The sequence below is a fragment of the Salmo trutta genome, chromosome 32, assembly GCF_901001165.1.
Source record: "Salmo trutta chromosome 32, fSalTru1.1, whole genome shotgun sequence".
Lineage (NCBI taxonomy): Eukaryota > Metazoa > Chordata > Actinopteri > Salmoniformes > Salmonidae > Salmo > Salmo trutta.
The window spans coordinates 29669844-29686866 of NC_042988.1; the positions used below are offsets into that span (position 1 = coordinate 29669844).

Genomic DNA, 17023 nt, shown 5'->3' on the forward strand with positions numbered 1-17023 from the left:
AACCCAGAAAGCACAAGTCAAAAACACTCCTGTCTGTCTGCCTTTATCACATTTTGTCTGTCTGTCAATCTGTCCTTCCGTCTGTCCATCTGTCTGTTTCCATCTGGCTGTCCGTCTGCCTTTAACACATTGTGTCTGTTGGTCTGTATGTTCTTCCTCCATGTTGTCTCCCCTGTCCCAGGTTCCTTCTGTTTTTCCCTGATAATTGGCAGCCGTGGCTGATTTCTTCCCCTCTTCCTGTTAAGTGATGAATAGTTGGCAGGGCATCAGAGGGAGTGGTGTGCCCGCCGGGCCACTCACTGGCTGCTGCTGCCACAGGGGCGTGGAGCCTGGCACTGTGCCCAGAGTAACGCCAGCCCAGCGACAGGCAGGCAGGGGGACACTGCCAAGAGACAGGGGTCAACGGCTGTGTACGTGTGTGTGTGTGCACTTCCTACAAACAGGTCCAATTTCAAACCTCTCATTGTCTTTCAATCTCTTACTCTCTCTTTCCCTCTATCTCTCGTGTGTGTCTGTATGCATATCTCTTTCTCTCTCTTTCCCTCTATCTCTCGTGTGTGTCTGTATGCATATCTCTTTCTCACTCTCTCCCTCTCTCCACTTTGTGTTGCAGACGAACACCAGTCAAAAGCAGATTGAGAAGGAATACAGTCAGAAGCTTGCCAAGTGTGCTCAGGTAAACACTTTGTGTTGCAGACGAACACCAGGCTAAAGCAGATTGAGAAGGAATACAGTCAGAAGCTTGCCAAGTGTGCTCAGGTAAACACTTTGTGTTGCAGACGAACACCAGGCTAAAGCAGATTGAGAAGGAATACAGTCAGAAGCTTGCCAAGTGTGCTCAGGTAAACACTTTGTGTTGCAGACGAACACCAGGCTAAAGCAGATTGAGAAGGAATACAGTCAGAAGCTTGCCAAGTGTGCTCAGGTAAACACTTTGTGTTGCAGACGAACACCAGGCTAAAGCAGATTGAGAAGGAATACAGTCAGAAGCTTGCCAAGTGTGCTCAGGTAAACACTTTGTGTTGCAGACGAACACCAGGCTAAAGCAGATTGAGAAGGAATACAGTCAGAAGCTTGCCAAGTGTGCTCAGGTAAACACTTTGTGTTGCAGACGAACACCAGGCTAAAGCAGATTGAGAAGGAATACAGTCAGAAGCTTGCCAAGTGTGCTCAGGTAAACACTTTGTGTTGCAGACGAACACCAGGCTAAAGCAGATTGAGAAGGAATACAGTCAGAAGCTTGCCAAGTGTGCTCAGGTAAACACTTTGTGTTGCAGACGAACACCAGGCTAAAGCAGATTGAGAAGGAATACAGTCAGAAGCTTGCCAAGTGTGCTCAGGTAAACACTTTGTGTTGCAGACGAACACCAGGTTAAAGCAGATTGAGAAGGAATACAGTCAGAAGCTTGCCAAGTGTGCTCAGGTAAACACTTTGTGTTGCAGACGAACACCAGGCTAAAGCAGATTGAGAAGGAATACAGTCAGAAGCTTGCCAAGTGTGCTCAGGTAAACACTTTGTGTTGCAGACGAACACCAGGCTAAAGCAGATTGAGAAGGAATACAGTCAGAAGCTTGCCAAGTGTGCTCAGGTAAACACTTTGTGTTGCAGACGAACACCAGGTTAAAGCAGATTGAGAAGGAATACAGTCAGAAGCTTGCCAAGTGTGCTCAGGTAAACACTTTGTGTTGCAGACGAACACCAGGCTAAAGCAGATTGAGAAGGAATACAGTCAGAAGCTTGCCAAGTCTGCTCAGGTAAACACTTCTCTTTTCCTGTTTTTGGCCTTCTTTTTTGGAAGATTTGTCTGAAAAAAGCTCACAAACGTTCAGTGGGGAGCTGTGAGAAGAAATGTACACTCCCCTCTTCCCTCCCTGCTTAAACACAAACACACACACACACACTTTTACAACACACACACATATACCACACACCAAGTTTAACATAATGCTGCAAACAAATTCATCTACATATATAAATGTCTAAGCTCTACCTCCTAGGTTTTTTCTTTCTTTCATCTCTCTCTCTCCCTCTGTCTCTCATGCCTTTGTGTAACATCCAGAGGCGTCTGAGGCAAGGGTTAGCTAGGCCTTGGTCCAGGCACTTCACAGGTGGTGTGGAAACCTGGCCCAGTTAGTTAGCCAGGTTTTATACCCAAGAGGTAGGCTTTACTGTTTGATTCTAGTTGTTTCACAATGTTCAGATTTGCCTTTAATCCATATGTAGAATCCTATTTATGTAATTGCACCACCTTGCATACAGCAATACGGAACCCTGGTGGGATTGGCTGGCTCAGTTGGTAGAGCATGGTGTGTGCAACGCCGGGGTTGTGGGTTCGATTCCCACAGGGGGCCACTACTAAAAATTTGAAATAAATATTGCATGAAATGCAATGTATGAAATGTATTCACTACTGAAAGTCGCTCTGGATAAGAGCGTCTGCTAAATGACTAAAAATGTAAATGTAAAAAAAGATATGAGGGTTTTAGGTACCTTTTAGGTGCCTCACACACACACATACACACGCATGCACACATACATACACACACACATTAACACACATGCTCATGCACACACTTGTTCTTTCTCCCCCCCTCTCTTTCTCTCTCCCGCTCCCCTTCCCTGGCCATGACGTCAGGAGTGTTGTTTGAAGGTTCTCCTCTCTGGCCAGGACCATATGTTTAACATTAAACCTAATCTCCTCAGACTGAGAGCAGTAAAAGCCAGAGGAACTCTCCTCTCTGATCATGAATCAAAACCACCAGGCCATTCCTCCTCTTCTCCATTCTTCCCCCCATTCTACCCTTTCTCTCTCTCTCTCTCTCTCTCTCTCTCTCTCTCTCTCTCTCTCTCTCGTCTCGCTCTGTTTGGACATGTGGGAGGCTTTAAAGCTACAGTCTTAGATTTGTTTTTTAAGCAAAAATATAAAGAATTGAAATGACCGTTGAAAAGATTCCCAGATTTCAGACTGTGGCTTCAAATCGCCTTTTAGCTGGGCAGTATAAAAGAACCCAAAACACAAATCACTGTTTTTATGTTTGAAAACAAAGAAGATTAGATCTATCCCAATCTGAAAAATAGGGGTGAAATATCATATTCTATCACAGGCTTTAATTGCTAAATCATGACATTAGAAGAAACTATTTTATGTCTTTCTCACTCTCTCTCTTTTTTCAATCCCACTGTTTTGGGTCCACTTTTGACGGCGGCAGCGTTGAGTTGAAAGCGAGGTTGACAAGCAGATGTTGTGAGAAATCAAGAGCTTATGAAGTTGCACAATGCCCCCGACATCAAACATGTCTCGGGTGGTAGTTGAAAGTTCACTCTGTGTTTACTCGTCTTTGCTATGTGGTGAGGTAAAGTTTCCGTCAACAGAGGCTGCAAAAGATTAATCCTCTGTTTTGAAGGGGTGCAACCAACGCTCGCACGAGTTCAACTTAACACCCTTCCTCTGGATTCTGTTGCTGAAAACCCCAGTTCCATGTGTTCGACAATGACTAAACACAACGCTCTAAGGACATTATACATGCATGTGTTTATTTCTAAGTTAAGAGGAAGTCGCGTGTGTTAGCTGCTTGACTTTCAAAGGCATTGTGTAGGGACTAAATAGATTTTAATGCATAGAAGCCCTGGGAGCAACTGGATCGAATGTAAACAGAGGGCCTTTGAACCTTGGAGGCTGCTCTCACTGTGTAACCTCTAAGTGTCTGTCAGAGGTCATCGATCTCTCGCAGGGAGAGCACTGCAGCATGGGTAGTAGTATCCCAATTAAAACATAGCAAGCCACCATACGTTATCCTGAGGGCACTAGGGTAGACACATGCAGTGTGGATGAACGCGCACACACAACACGCACACACATTCGGTGTGAACAAACACACACTCATACAACACACACACACACACAGGGTCCTTTGAGCTTCGATAATTAGCGTCTCTGAAATCCGGGCCGTTTAATGGTCTTGCTGAGCGTGGCCTTCCTGAGCGACCTCTGAACCCAGCCCAGTTTGTTTCTCTTCTCTGGTTAATGATGAGGCAGTGGGGGTCCCTGGGAGCTCCTCCAGCCCTTTATCTCAACACTGCTGCTGGTTGAACATGGGAAAGGCTTGTAATAACAACTTGAATCCAGTTAGGAGCAGGAAACACGTCTTTACTACTATTATTATTATTTCATGCATAAAGTCCTTAACATCCTAGTAGAATCAGGCAATAACTGAAAGATAAATGATTTAAATGACAATCATGCCCTTCTGGGTGTTATTGAACTATTTGTTGCTTCTGATCTGGGAGTGCATCAGTTCACTTTCTTCTGGTTCTGGTTAAGGCCCTAGTGAGTTCATTGTGTCATGCTATGTCTGTCATAGAGAACTGATAAATGGCCAGCCGGCCTCTGAGAGGCCCTGCAACTGCCTTTTATTCTGTATGTTCACTTTGAGGTGAGGCAAACCCAGCCTAAACAGAGCTACCAACCAGCCTGTGAAATTAAAGACGGCCTGTTCAGGCCAATTACAGTACAGTCGGATGAAGCCCTCGATATGAGACTAGGTATAAAGGTACAAGAATAATGAGACAGACAGGGTTAATGAGTCATATCACTCCAGGCTACAGACGAGATGCTAGAGAATCTATAAGCAAAATAATTATTACGCCCAGAACTGATGTTCCCATCATAATGGACCATTTGTTGCTTTCATGTGGCTGGCCCCGCTGACTAAATAACTCTAATCTCTCCCTCTGGTCGGCTAAGTCGCTCATTCCCATAACTCCCACTCAATGAGAGGATTCCAGTAAGACTGTTGAACGAAGAGTTGAGTTGAACTAATGTACAGTAAACAATTATCTATCTATCTATCTATCTGTCTGTCTGTCTGTCTGTCTGTCTGTCTGTCTGTCTGTCTGTCTGTCTGTCTGTCTGTCTGTCTGTCTGTCTGTCTGTCTGTCTGTCTGTCTGTCTGTCTGTGTGTCTGTGTGTCTGTCTGTCTGTCTGTCTGTCTGTCTGTCTGTCTAGCCCAGCGCGAGCAGTTCAACGGGCCTGAGTGAGTAGTTTTCTTTCTTCCTATTTTTTTTCTCTCTACCTTCTCTTTTCTCTTTCCTCTCTCCTCTCTTCTCCCTCTTCTCTGCTCTCTCTCCTCTCTTCTCCCTCTCTCCCCTCTTTTCCCTCTGTGCTCTCTCTCCTCTCTTCTCTCTTCTCCCTCTCTTCTCTCTCTCAGCTGCATCTTAAATAGAATGTTCATTTTGACTGGAGTATTTCAAAGCTACTGCTGGTGCTTTTCATCTTGGTGTGTACCGCAAGTTCACCAACACAAACTCACTCTACTCTTCAAAAAGTTAGGAGCTTTTTTCCTCCTCTCTCGATCTGTCTCTCTCTCTCTCTCTCTCTCTCTCTCTCTCTCTCTCTCGCTCTGTGTCTGTCTGCCTTTTCTCTCTCTCTCTTTCTTTCATTCACTCTTTTTCTCGATTTCTCTCTATTTTTCTCAGGACAGACAGAGAACTGTGAGAAGATTGATAATGGCTGAGACTATTGCTGAGACACACCATTGACACTAACTAATGGTGTCTACCTATAGTAACTAAACCAGAGATGCATTTCTGTCTCCCATGGTGTCCTACAGATAATGACATCATGTTGGTGGGAAATATGTTAAGCATTTCATATCCGGCTCCAACAAGCTGTGTGTTTTGATGTTAATGCGGCATTTGTCTGCTTCCCACACTCTCTAATGTATTAGCATAAAAACTTTAGACTCAACTAAATGCTTCCTGAAATGGCATCTGTTCAAAAAACAGCAACAAACAGGGTCTGTCACTGAAGGAAAAACTCAAAATCCTAGGACTGTACTGTACAGAGGACTATAGACCTGGACCTAGGACTGTACTGTACTGTACAGAGGACTATAGACCCGGACCTAGGACTGTACTGTACTGTACAGAGGACTAGAGACCTGGACCTAGGACTGTACTGTACTGTACAGAGGACTAGAGACCTGGACCTAGGACTGTACTGTACTTGTACAGAGGACTATAGACCTGGACCTAGGACTGTACTGTACTGTACAGAGGACTATAGACCTGGACCTAGGACTGTACTGTACAGAGGACTATAGACCTGGACCTAGGACTGTACTGTACAGAGGACTATAGACCTGGACCTAGGACTGTACTGTACAGAGGACTATAGACCTGGACCTAGGACTGTACTGTACAGAGGACTATGGACCTGGACCTAGGACTGAACTGTACTGTACAGAGGACTATAGACCTGGACCTAGGACTGAACTGTACTGTACAGAGGACTAGAGACCTGGACCTAGGACTGAACTGTACAGAGCACTAAGGACCTGGATCTAGAACTGTACTGTACAGAGGACTAGAGACCTAGGACTGAACTGTACTGTACAGAGGACTAGAGACCTAGGACTGAACTGTACTGTACAGAGGACTAGAGACCTGGACCTAGGAATTGGCTAATCAATTTCCATTTGGTATTCAATGAAAAATGTAATTATCTTGAGGTCAGGGGTCACCAACCATGACCCACAGAGTCAGTTTTTATAGTGTGTTTATACTGTCTGTGTCATATGGGTATGTATCTATATCAACCCTCTGGAATGGTGTTCCTCAGGGGTCACTGTTGTCCCCTCTCAATTTGTCTCTCCCTCTCTCATCCCAACCCATCTCTATCTCCCTCTCCCTCTCCCATCTAATCTCTTTCTCTCTCCTCCCTCTCTCTATAGTTGATAGCGGAGCTGCAGACGTCCGTGTGTGATGCTAAGGAGGAGGGGTTGCGGCAGCAGCAAGAGAAGGAGAGACAGTTGAAGGAGGCTACAGCTCGCTGGGATGATGAGAGGAGGCAGATGAGCCGCCACACAGACACTAAGAACAAGGTAAAGTTTCATGGACATTCTGCAAAGGACACTACTATATAGTAGACATCAATAGTGCACGCTACAAAGTCTGTTAAAGACACTGGAAAGTGTACACTACTGAGCCTCAAGGTGAAGGATAACCCCGCTGGACGTCTGTCCATCTCCCAAACTGTCACTGTTGATCATTACTACATTCTTTATTGTGTGGAGTACATTTGTCAATGTCCAAGATGGCAGACATCTTTTCTTGTGTTTACCAGTTAGTTGGGTTAGGATGTAATACAGTTCAATAGAGTACAGGCTCAGCTGAATCAACATCAGAGACACAATGCAATATTGCATTTGATTAAATAGTGGTTGTCGAAAACTTTTGTTGAAAAACAGCAAGTGAGAGAACATGGGTAAGTTGACATATAAATACGTCCCAAGATTTCCACCCATTGGTTGGTCAAGAGGAAGGTGATAATTGCAAGAGTGAGCCCATAGGTTGAACAGCCAGCGTGAGGAATGTGCGTTACTGGACCGTGCTGATAGGCTAAAGGTAAATAGGTGAATGACATCCCTCACATGGCTAACAGGAAACAGGAGAAGAAACAAGACGTCATGCTGATCATATGTTTGTGTTCATTCCCACTATGCCCCTAGAATAGAAAACAAAGTCAATTGTGTTCTGCTTACAGGATGAAGTGAAAGAAGCCTTCAGACCAGCCTTCCTGATTGAACTGTTGTGAACTACATTACACTGTGTAGGTGGTTTCTTAAGGCTGAAGCTCCTCGTTGGCTTAAAGCCCTCAGTTCTCCTGGCCCCCCTCGGTGTCAGTAACCAGCCAGTCTGAGTCCCAGGGAGGGGCCGACTGGCTGGTTAACTTTACACCCCAGCCCAGACACACTCAGTTCTCCAGTCTGGCCAGAATACTTTTATAGACTAGACACACGTCCCCTCTCCTTTGTGAGAGGGCTTTAAACCCGGGGTCACAGTTGAAATGTATGCGCTTTGTCATTTTTTATGATGGGTTTCAACTCTAACCCCCATAAATACTGACACACACACACTAACCCCCATAGTCTCTCACACACACACACACACACGCTAACCCCCATAGTCTCTCTCTCTCTCTCTCACACACACACACAAACACACACACACACTAACCCCCATAGTCTCTCTCACACAGACACACAAAAAACACACATACACACACTCCTGGGTTTGGTGGTTGGGAGGCTCTTTAAGTGTCTCGTATGTTCTCTGTCTGGGGTGAGGCAGTCCTTTAAATCAGCCTGCTACTGCTGCAGCGCTCTTTATTTATCTTTCTGAGCAGCCCCTCTCTTTATCCCTTCTTATTCCCTTCTTCCTTTGAACTTATTTCCATTCCTTCTTTCTCCTTCCTCATTCCTTCCCTGTCTCTGCACTCCAAATTCCATCCATCTGCTGTGGATGTCAGGGGTTTGTTCAATACGCTGTTACAGATAGATACATAGAATGATTGTTTTTTATGTGGACTTGAGAACAGTGGGTCCATTCTGTGCAGAGCATTTCTGTATTCAACACCTTATCGGATAAACATCTGCGCCATTCGAATAAATGGCATGCAGCGTTCAAATAACGTCCCTGCAACCGTCTGCCCAGCTGAACTAGCCCCTGTACAGGATGACTTATTTGAACTGGGACTTGAAACTCCAGTAGCCAGACAGTGACACTGTGGTAGTTGTCTGGGTGTGTCTCTCTCTAGGAGGCTGGCCTGCCCCGGGTTAAATAAGCCACCCGGCGGCTCCGCACCACCACACCTAGAATGTGAGAAATGCCACGTGTTGCGATCCGAACACCTCTGTGACTGACTGACAGCGTGGGGTAATACAGGTCTGGTCTGGACCGGTCCAGTCTCTGCTCCTGGAGTCTGGATTCTTCTGCTGGTGTAGCTTTCTCTGGCACATACACACACACATGTTACCTGTCTCTCTCACTAACTCTCTCACACACATACAAAATGTCACACAATCTCCCTGTGTGTGTGTGTGTGTGTGTGTGTGTGTGTGTGTGTGTGTGTGTGTGTGTGTGTGTGTGTGTGTGTGTGTGTGTGTGTGTGTGTGTCCTATATCCAGTGTTAGCAGCAGACAAAGCTCTGACCTATTATCTATCTCCTCATTATTACCATCCCACAGTACTCACTACCCTCTAATGAGCATCCAATTAACCAATGACTTGTTGATTAAAGTCCAGACGCCACAGAGAATGAGAGGACGGAGGGGGAGAGAGACGGGTGAAACAGAGAATGAGAGGAGGGAGGGGGAGAGAGACGCATGAAACAGCGAGAAGCAGAGAGAGATGGGACAGAGAGAGTGTGTGTGTCTTTCTCACCCGTGTTGTGTGTGTGTGTTTTTGTGCTCGTTCACGTGTGTGTGTGTGTGTGTGTGTGTGTGTGTGTGTGTGTGTGTGTGTGTGTGTGTGTCTTTGGCCCGTTTGGTGGCGGTGGAACTATCGCGTCGCCCGCTGACACTGTTTCCACGCTGCTCACTTCAAAGGCTGGATTATGAAAGCTGAAGGGGGCTGAAGACAATGGTGACGGGGAGAAAATAACATCAAAGTGGCGGCAGAGACATTTGAACATAATAATCCCAAAACAGTTGTTGTTGTAGATGTGTCTGTGGTATCATATGTCCCTTCTACCCTCTGACTAGATGAAACTGCTTTTAGCCTTGTTTCTAGTTTAGTACCACTGTCTCCACGGCCGTAACCTCTAAAGAGAGGACAGTAAATAGGCAAACACGGAGAGTTGAGTTGATGCCAAAGAGCTCCATTTTGGTCTCATCTGACCACAACACTTTCACCCAGTTCTCCTCTGAATCATTCAGATGTTCATTGGCAAACTTCAGACGGGCATGTATATGTGCTTTCTTGAGCAGTGGGACCTTGTGGGAGCTGCAGGATTTTAGTCCTTCACGGCGTAGTGTGTTACCAATTGTTTTCTTGGTGACTATTGTCCCAGCTGCCTTGAGATCATTGACAAGATCCTCCCGTGTAGTTCTGGGCTGATTCCTCACCGTTCTCATGAGCATTGCAACTCCACGAGGTGAGATCTTGCATGGAGCCCCAGGCCAAGGGAGATTGACAGTTCTTTTGTGTTTCTTCCATTTGCGAATAATCGCACCAACTGTGGTCACCTTCTCACCAAGCTGCTTGACGATGGTCTTGTAGCCCATTCCAGCCTTGTGTAGGTCTACAATCTTGTCCCTGACATCCTTGGAGAGCTCTTTGGTCTTGGCCATGGTGGAGAGTTTGGAATCTGATTTATTGATTGCTTCTGTGGACAGGTGTCTTTTATACAGGTAACAAGCTGAGATTAGGAGCACTCCCTTTAAGAGTGTGCTCCTAATCTCAGCTCGTTACCTGTATAAAAGACACCTGGGAGCCAGAAATCTTTCTGAGAAGGGGTCAAATACTTATTTCCCTCATTTAAAATGCAAATCAATTTCTAACATTTTTTACATGTGTTTTTCTGGATTTTTTTCTTGTTATTCTGTCTCTCACTGTTCAAATAAACCTACCATTAAAATTATAGACTGATCATTTATTTGTCAGTGGGCAAACATAGAAAATCAGCAGGGGATCAAATACTTTTTTCCCTCACTGTAGATCCTGATAAAGAGATGAGTCTTCTCATCCCTGTTCTAACTTCCTCCCTCTCACTGAGTCTGAACTCACTCCACACACACCCTCCCTCCTCCTCCCCTCTGACCCCGGAAACACCAGTCATTAGCACTAATTGGCTAGCACTAATTGGCTGGCCCAAACAACGAGTTGTTCCTGAATGTTAATAACACCTGTTATTATGTCATTATTATGAAACCCTTATGTAGACCTCATTTACATTTGAGTCATTTAGCGACTTACAGTAATGAGTGCATACATTTTCCATACTTGCCTGTACGGCATCCACAGCCTGAAGTCACTGCAAGGCTAAGGACACCAGACAAACAAGCCCTAAAAATATATGGATGAGTCACATAAGCAGATATAACCTAGAAAATTGTGTGAGAAATGACCGTGTCTCCTAGGGTCCTCGGGCTCCACTGCTCCAGAGACAATATCTGCATCTGAAGGAAAAGTCATCCTCTTGCCAAAGTTGTGTTTATCATCCCTTCCATCCAGGTCTTGAGAGAGGTCTTGTCCTGAGTCCTCCTGTACCGGTTCTGAGGGTTTCTCAGGTTCCTTGTTCGTGACAACGTCTGGGGTTGATGAATCTGGATTGGTACCTCTTGAGGATGTGTCCTCTGCTAGGGATCCTCCCTGGTCTGTAGGTTCTGTCTCCAACATGCCACTTTCATCCAGGCTCAACTCCACACCAATGTCCATATCCCCACCATCGTCCACTTCCTCAATAGATTTGACACGTGTCTTTCTCTCTGCCTCTCTCTCACCCCCCCTCTCATTCTCTTTGTCGCTCTCTGATATGATCCACCCATCCACAGATGAAAGAGAGGGATGAAAGGGAAGCAGGAAAACAGGAAGTGATGTTGATGTCACACCACTCAATTCCCACACTACCCAGGGAGGGAGGGAGCAGGGCGAGTCGTTAGAGGGACTGGAGGCTCTGAGTCCATCTCAAGTCTATAGTGGTTTCCTCTCCTCTAACACCTTGAGCCTTGTCATGTTAAACAGGAGGGTTAGGGTTCTCTCTCCTTTCCCCTCTCTTTTCCTCTTCTCCCTGTCTCTTCTTCTCTCCCGCCTGCCCCCTCTGTCACACACACATACATGTTCACCTCCGGCTGCCAAAAGGGAGAGCTGGTTAGTGAATAAACAATGGTACCTGCCCATAGTGGCACATTGCTCCTCTTTGATCCACACTGCTGTTCCTGCTCCCCTCAGCAACACTTCCTGTCTCTCTCTCTCTTTCTCACACACACACACACACACACACACACACACACACACACACACACACGTCTGAGTCAAGACCATGTCTCTATCTCTAACTCTCTCACACACACACACACACATTTTCCTGCTGCTATTTTAATACCACAGTGAAACTGACACCCATGGACAGTGTGAGGTGTATATATACAGTATATCACAAAAGTGAGTACACCCCTCACATTTTTGTAAATATTTGAGTATATCTTTTCATGTGACAACACTGAAGAAATGACACTTTGCTACAATGTAAAGTAGTGAGTGTACAGCTTGTATAACAGTGTAAATTTTCTGTCCCCTCAAAATAACACAACACACAGCCATTAATGTCTAAACCTCTGGCAACAAAAGTGAGTACACCCCTAAGTGAAAATGTCCAAATTGGGCCCAATTAGCCATTTTCCCTCCCCGGTGTCATGTGACTCGTTAGTGTTACAAGGTCTCAGGTGTGAATGGGGAGCAGGTGTGTTAAATTTGGTGTCATCGCTCTCACACTCCCTCATACTGACTGGTCACTGGAAGTTCAACATGGAACCTCATGGCAAAGAACTCTCTGAGGATCTGAAAAAAAGAATTGTTGCTCTACATAAAGATGGCCTGGGCTATAAGAAGATTGCCAAGACCCTGAAACTGAGCTGCAGCACGGTGGCCAAGACCATACAGCGGTTTAACAGGACAGGTTCCACTCAGAACAGGCCTCGCCATGGTCGACCAAAGAAGTTGAGTGCACGTGCTCAGCGTCATATCCAGAGGTTGTCTTTGGGAAATAGACGTATGAGTGCTGCCAGCATTGCTGCAGAGGTTGAAGGGGTGGGGGGGTCAGCCTGTCAGTGCTCAGACCATATGCCGCACACTGCATCAAATTGGTCTGCATGGCTGTCGTCCCAGAAGGAAGCCTCTTCTAAAGATGATGCACAAGAAAGCCCGCAAACAGTTTGCTGAAGACAAGCAGACTAAGGACATGGATTACTGGAACCCTGTCCTGTGGTCTGATGAGACCAAGAATAACTTATTTGGTTCAGATGGTGTCAAGCGTGTGTGGTGGCAACCAGGTGAGGAGTACAAAGACAAGTGTGTCTTGCCTACAGTCAAGCATGGTGGTGGGAGTGTCATGGTCTGGGGCTGCATGAGTGCTGCCGGCACTGGGGAGCTACAGTTCATTGAGGGAGCCATGAATGCCAACATGTACTGAGACATAGTGAAGCAGAGCATGATCCCCTCCCTTCGGAGACTGGGCCACAGGGCAGTATTCCAACATGATAACGACCCCAAACACACCTCCAAGACGACCACTGCCTTGCTAAAGAAGCTGAGGGTAAAGGTGATGGACTGGCCAAGCATGTCTCCAGACCTAAACCCTATTGAGCATCTGTGGGGCATCCTCAAACGGAAGGTGGAGGAGTGCAAGGTCTCTAACATCCACCAGCTCCGTGATGTCGTCATGGAGGAGTGGAAGAGGACTCCAGTGGCAACCTGTGAAGCTCTGGTGAACTCCATGCCCAAGAGGGTTAAGGCAGTGCTGGAAAATGATGGTGGCCACACAAAGTATTGACACTTTGGGCCCAATTTGGATATTTTCACTTAGGTGTGTACTCACTTTTGTTGACAGCGGTTTAGACATTAATGGCTGTGTGTTGTGTTATTTTGAGGGGACAGCAAATTTACACTGTTATACAAGCTGTACACTCACTACTTTACATTGTAGCAAAGTGTCATTTCTTCAGTGTTGTCACATGAAAAGATATACTCAAATATTTACAAAAATGTGAGGGGTGTACTCACTTTTGTGATATACTGTATATATAGGCCTATATACACTGAGTGCACAGAACTCTTTCCATGACAGAGACTGATCAGGTGAAAGCTATGATCCCTTATTGATATCACCTGTTAAATCCACTTCAATCAGTGTAGATGAAGGGGAGGAGAGGTTAAGGAAGGATTTTTAAGCCTTGAGACAATTGAAACATGGATTGTGTATGTGTCATTCAGAGGGTGAGTGGGCAAAACAAAACATTTAAGTGCCTTTGAACAGGGTGGGTGAGTGGGTGGGTGCGTGTGTGTGTGTGTGTGCCCTTGTGGTGCTGGTTGATTGATGAGTTTTCCTGGCGTGGGCAGATTCCCAGAATGGTTTGATCCCGTTATCACAGGAAGTGAGGGAGATAACATTCCAGAATACCACGTGAGAAACCCATTACAGGAACGTGTCATTGTTATAATACCAGTATAGTCTCTGTACTACGATATAGAGGTGAAAACCCATCAATCCTTTACACTAGTGGGAATTGGCCTTTATAGAATATGAAATGTTTCGTACAGAAGAAATATGAAATGTATAACCATGGTAGCAATAGAAAGGAAACAGTTTGGAAAATGATTAGACCAAAGGTGAGGACACAACAGTTCAAGACTGTTTCCAAATATTACACTGCTGATTTCATGTGCATTTTACATTTACTGTACTTTTTGCCGCATTTGTTAACTAAATCTTAAAATATTTTGGATACATTCAGTAACATGAGATTATTTTATTCCTGGAAATAGAATAATGTTGGGTAGGTGCAACATAAGAACCTAAAAATATTTTGAGTGAGAGGTCTAACTGGTGTTTCCAAGTAGCCACTCACCTCTCCAATGTGTGCACAGTTCCTAAGCAAATTCAATGCACTTTTATGACTCAAAGAAGAATCTTGAACTAGAAGGTATTTTTTGAGCTCTCCTAGCTGTGTTGTTGAAGAACTAGAGCAAGTTGTTTTGTTTGGAACACAACCCTCCCTCTTCGCCATCACACAATAACTGTTGTTTACGCAATCCAAAACCAGTCCATTAGAAGTCTCAATCTGGGTCACATGGGCATCATTTCAACACTCGTTCTATTGGCAACATGACTAGCTAAGATACAGTCTTAGTGTTAGGCTTTCACAGGGCAATTCAGAGAAACAGATCATTCTGGTGCGCATAGAACGGAGTCATCAGTACATTCAGGTGCGTGTGCTGCGGCAATTTCTTCACAATAGACAAACGGGCTCATTGTGTTCAGAACAACCCAGGGTCTGACGCCATGTCATCTTGTAACTGTACATCAAACATAGTGATTAATAGCGATGACACTGTGTATGACATGAGTTTTATGATTTGGAGATGTGAAGTGCACATTTGGACCTCAATGTCTCATCTTTCAAAATACATCGTCCTCTTCGTTTACAGCATTCTCCTCACTCAGACAAAACAAATGGCCCAATTACCGAGAGGGATGGGCCCGTGGGGCAACTGCATGTCGTGCGTGGTGCTCAAGTTCAAAATGGCTGTTAGTCAAAACACATACAGAGCTGTGAAGCGCAGAGCCAGTACTCTGACGTCATGTATAGCATGTTACTGTGCAGCCACTACGTTCCAATTTAGGAGCTTATTAGTGTCCAAATCTGCCATTTTGAAGCCGTTTACGGGTAAGAGTGTAAAGGGCAACAGTATAGTCGACTCTTGATATATGGCTTGGGACTCTCTTGAACGCCTGCAATAAACCTGGATGTATGCACGAATACAGTATATATACAAGCTTTTTCCCTTTCAACTGTGACACTACAGCAGCCAGCACCTTGAGGTGACAGGTACAGAGAGCAGGGTTCTTCCTCTGTGAGTGTGGCTTAGCTGCAGTAGGTTTACTTTGTTACAAGACTTCACAGTGACTGATCTCTCCATCACGCTTTCAATTATCTCTTATTTTTCTCTGTTCTATTTTGATAGGCTCAGAGCTCAGGCCACAGTGTACACACACATGTAGATACACCCACACAGAGTGTGTGTGGGTACAATTGATGGTGTGTCTCTGTGTGTACATGTTTGGCCGTGCATGTGTACATTTTGTATTGTGTGCGGGCATGCGCTTTTCCGTGTGTGTCTGTGTGATCTAGCTGCCCTGAGGCTGTACTGCCAGTTGGAGGTTCCTCCTGCAGCAGTCAGTCTGCAGTAGGTCTGCCTAGCTAACTCTTCAATTCAATGTCATTTAGCAGACACTTTTATCTGAAGCGACCTACAGTCGTGCGGTCATACATTTGTTATGTATAGGTGGCCTCGGGAATCGAACCCACTATTCTGGCAATGCAAGAGCCATTACCAACTGAGCTACAGAGGACCACCTCAGGGTCATCAGAGTATCTCTTTAATCTGACTCTGAGAAACCTTCTGACAGCATACTGCAAATAGAAACATGAAGACAGCCACTGCTGCTTTTCTTCCCCTTCTTGTTCTCTCTGCTGTTGATTTTAGTTCACCCGAGGGAAGCGAACTGGCCTTATCTTTGCAGGAGGAGACCACCCAGGAAAGATGACTCGGGTCTCGTGTGTGTGTGAGATTTTGTTTGATTTTATACTCTCACCTTTAGAACTTGTGAGGTAATGCTTTGAGGAGTGTGTTGGTTTATGTGTGTGAGGTAATGTTTTGAGGAGTGTGTTGGTTTATGTGTGTGAGGTAATGCTTTGAGGAGTGTGTTGGTTTATGTGTGTGAGGTAATGCTTTGAGGAGTGTGTTGGTTTATGTGTGTGAGGTAATGCTTTGAGGAGTGTGTTGGTTTATGTGTGTGAGGTAATGCTTTGAGGAGTGTGTTGGTTATGTGTGTTGGTTTATGTGTGTGAGGTAATGCTTTGAGGAGTGTGTTGGTTTATGTGTGTGAGGTAATGCTTTGAGGAGTGTGTTGGTTTATGTGTGTGAGGTAATGTTTTGAGGAGTGTGTTGGTTTATGTGTGTGAGGTAATGCTTTGAGGAGTGTGTTGGTTTATGTGTGTGAGGTAATGCTTTGAGGAGTGTGTTGGTTTATGTGTGTGAGGTAATGCTTTGAGGAGTGTGTTGGTTTATGTGTGTGAGGTAATGCTTTGAGGAGTGTGTTGGTTTATGTGTGTGAGGTAATGTTTTGAGGAGTGTGTTGGTTTATGTGTGTGAGGTAATGCTTTGAGGAGTGTGTTGGTTTATGTGTGTGAGGTAATGCTTTGAGGAGTGTGTTGGTTTATGTGTGTGAGGTAATGCTTTGAGGAGTGTGTTGGTTTATGTGTGTGAGGTAATGCTTTGAGGAGTGTGTTGGTTTATGTGTGTGAGGTAATGCTTTGAGGAGTGTGTTGGTTTATGTGTGTGAGGTAATGTTTTGAGTGTGTTGGTTTATGTGTGTGAGGTAATGCTTTGAGGAGTGTGTTGGTTTATGTGTGTGAGGTAATGCTTTGAGGAGTGTGTTGGTTTATGTGTGTGAGGTAATGT

General features: G+C 45.2%; 1 pseudogene; it reads left to right on the forward strand.

The window, feature by feature from the left end:
* LOC115170712 (centrosomal protein of 112 kDa-like) overlaps positions 1–17023 on the forward strand; it is a 185872-nt pseudogene that overhangs the window by 143764 nt on the left and 25085 nt on the right.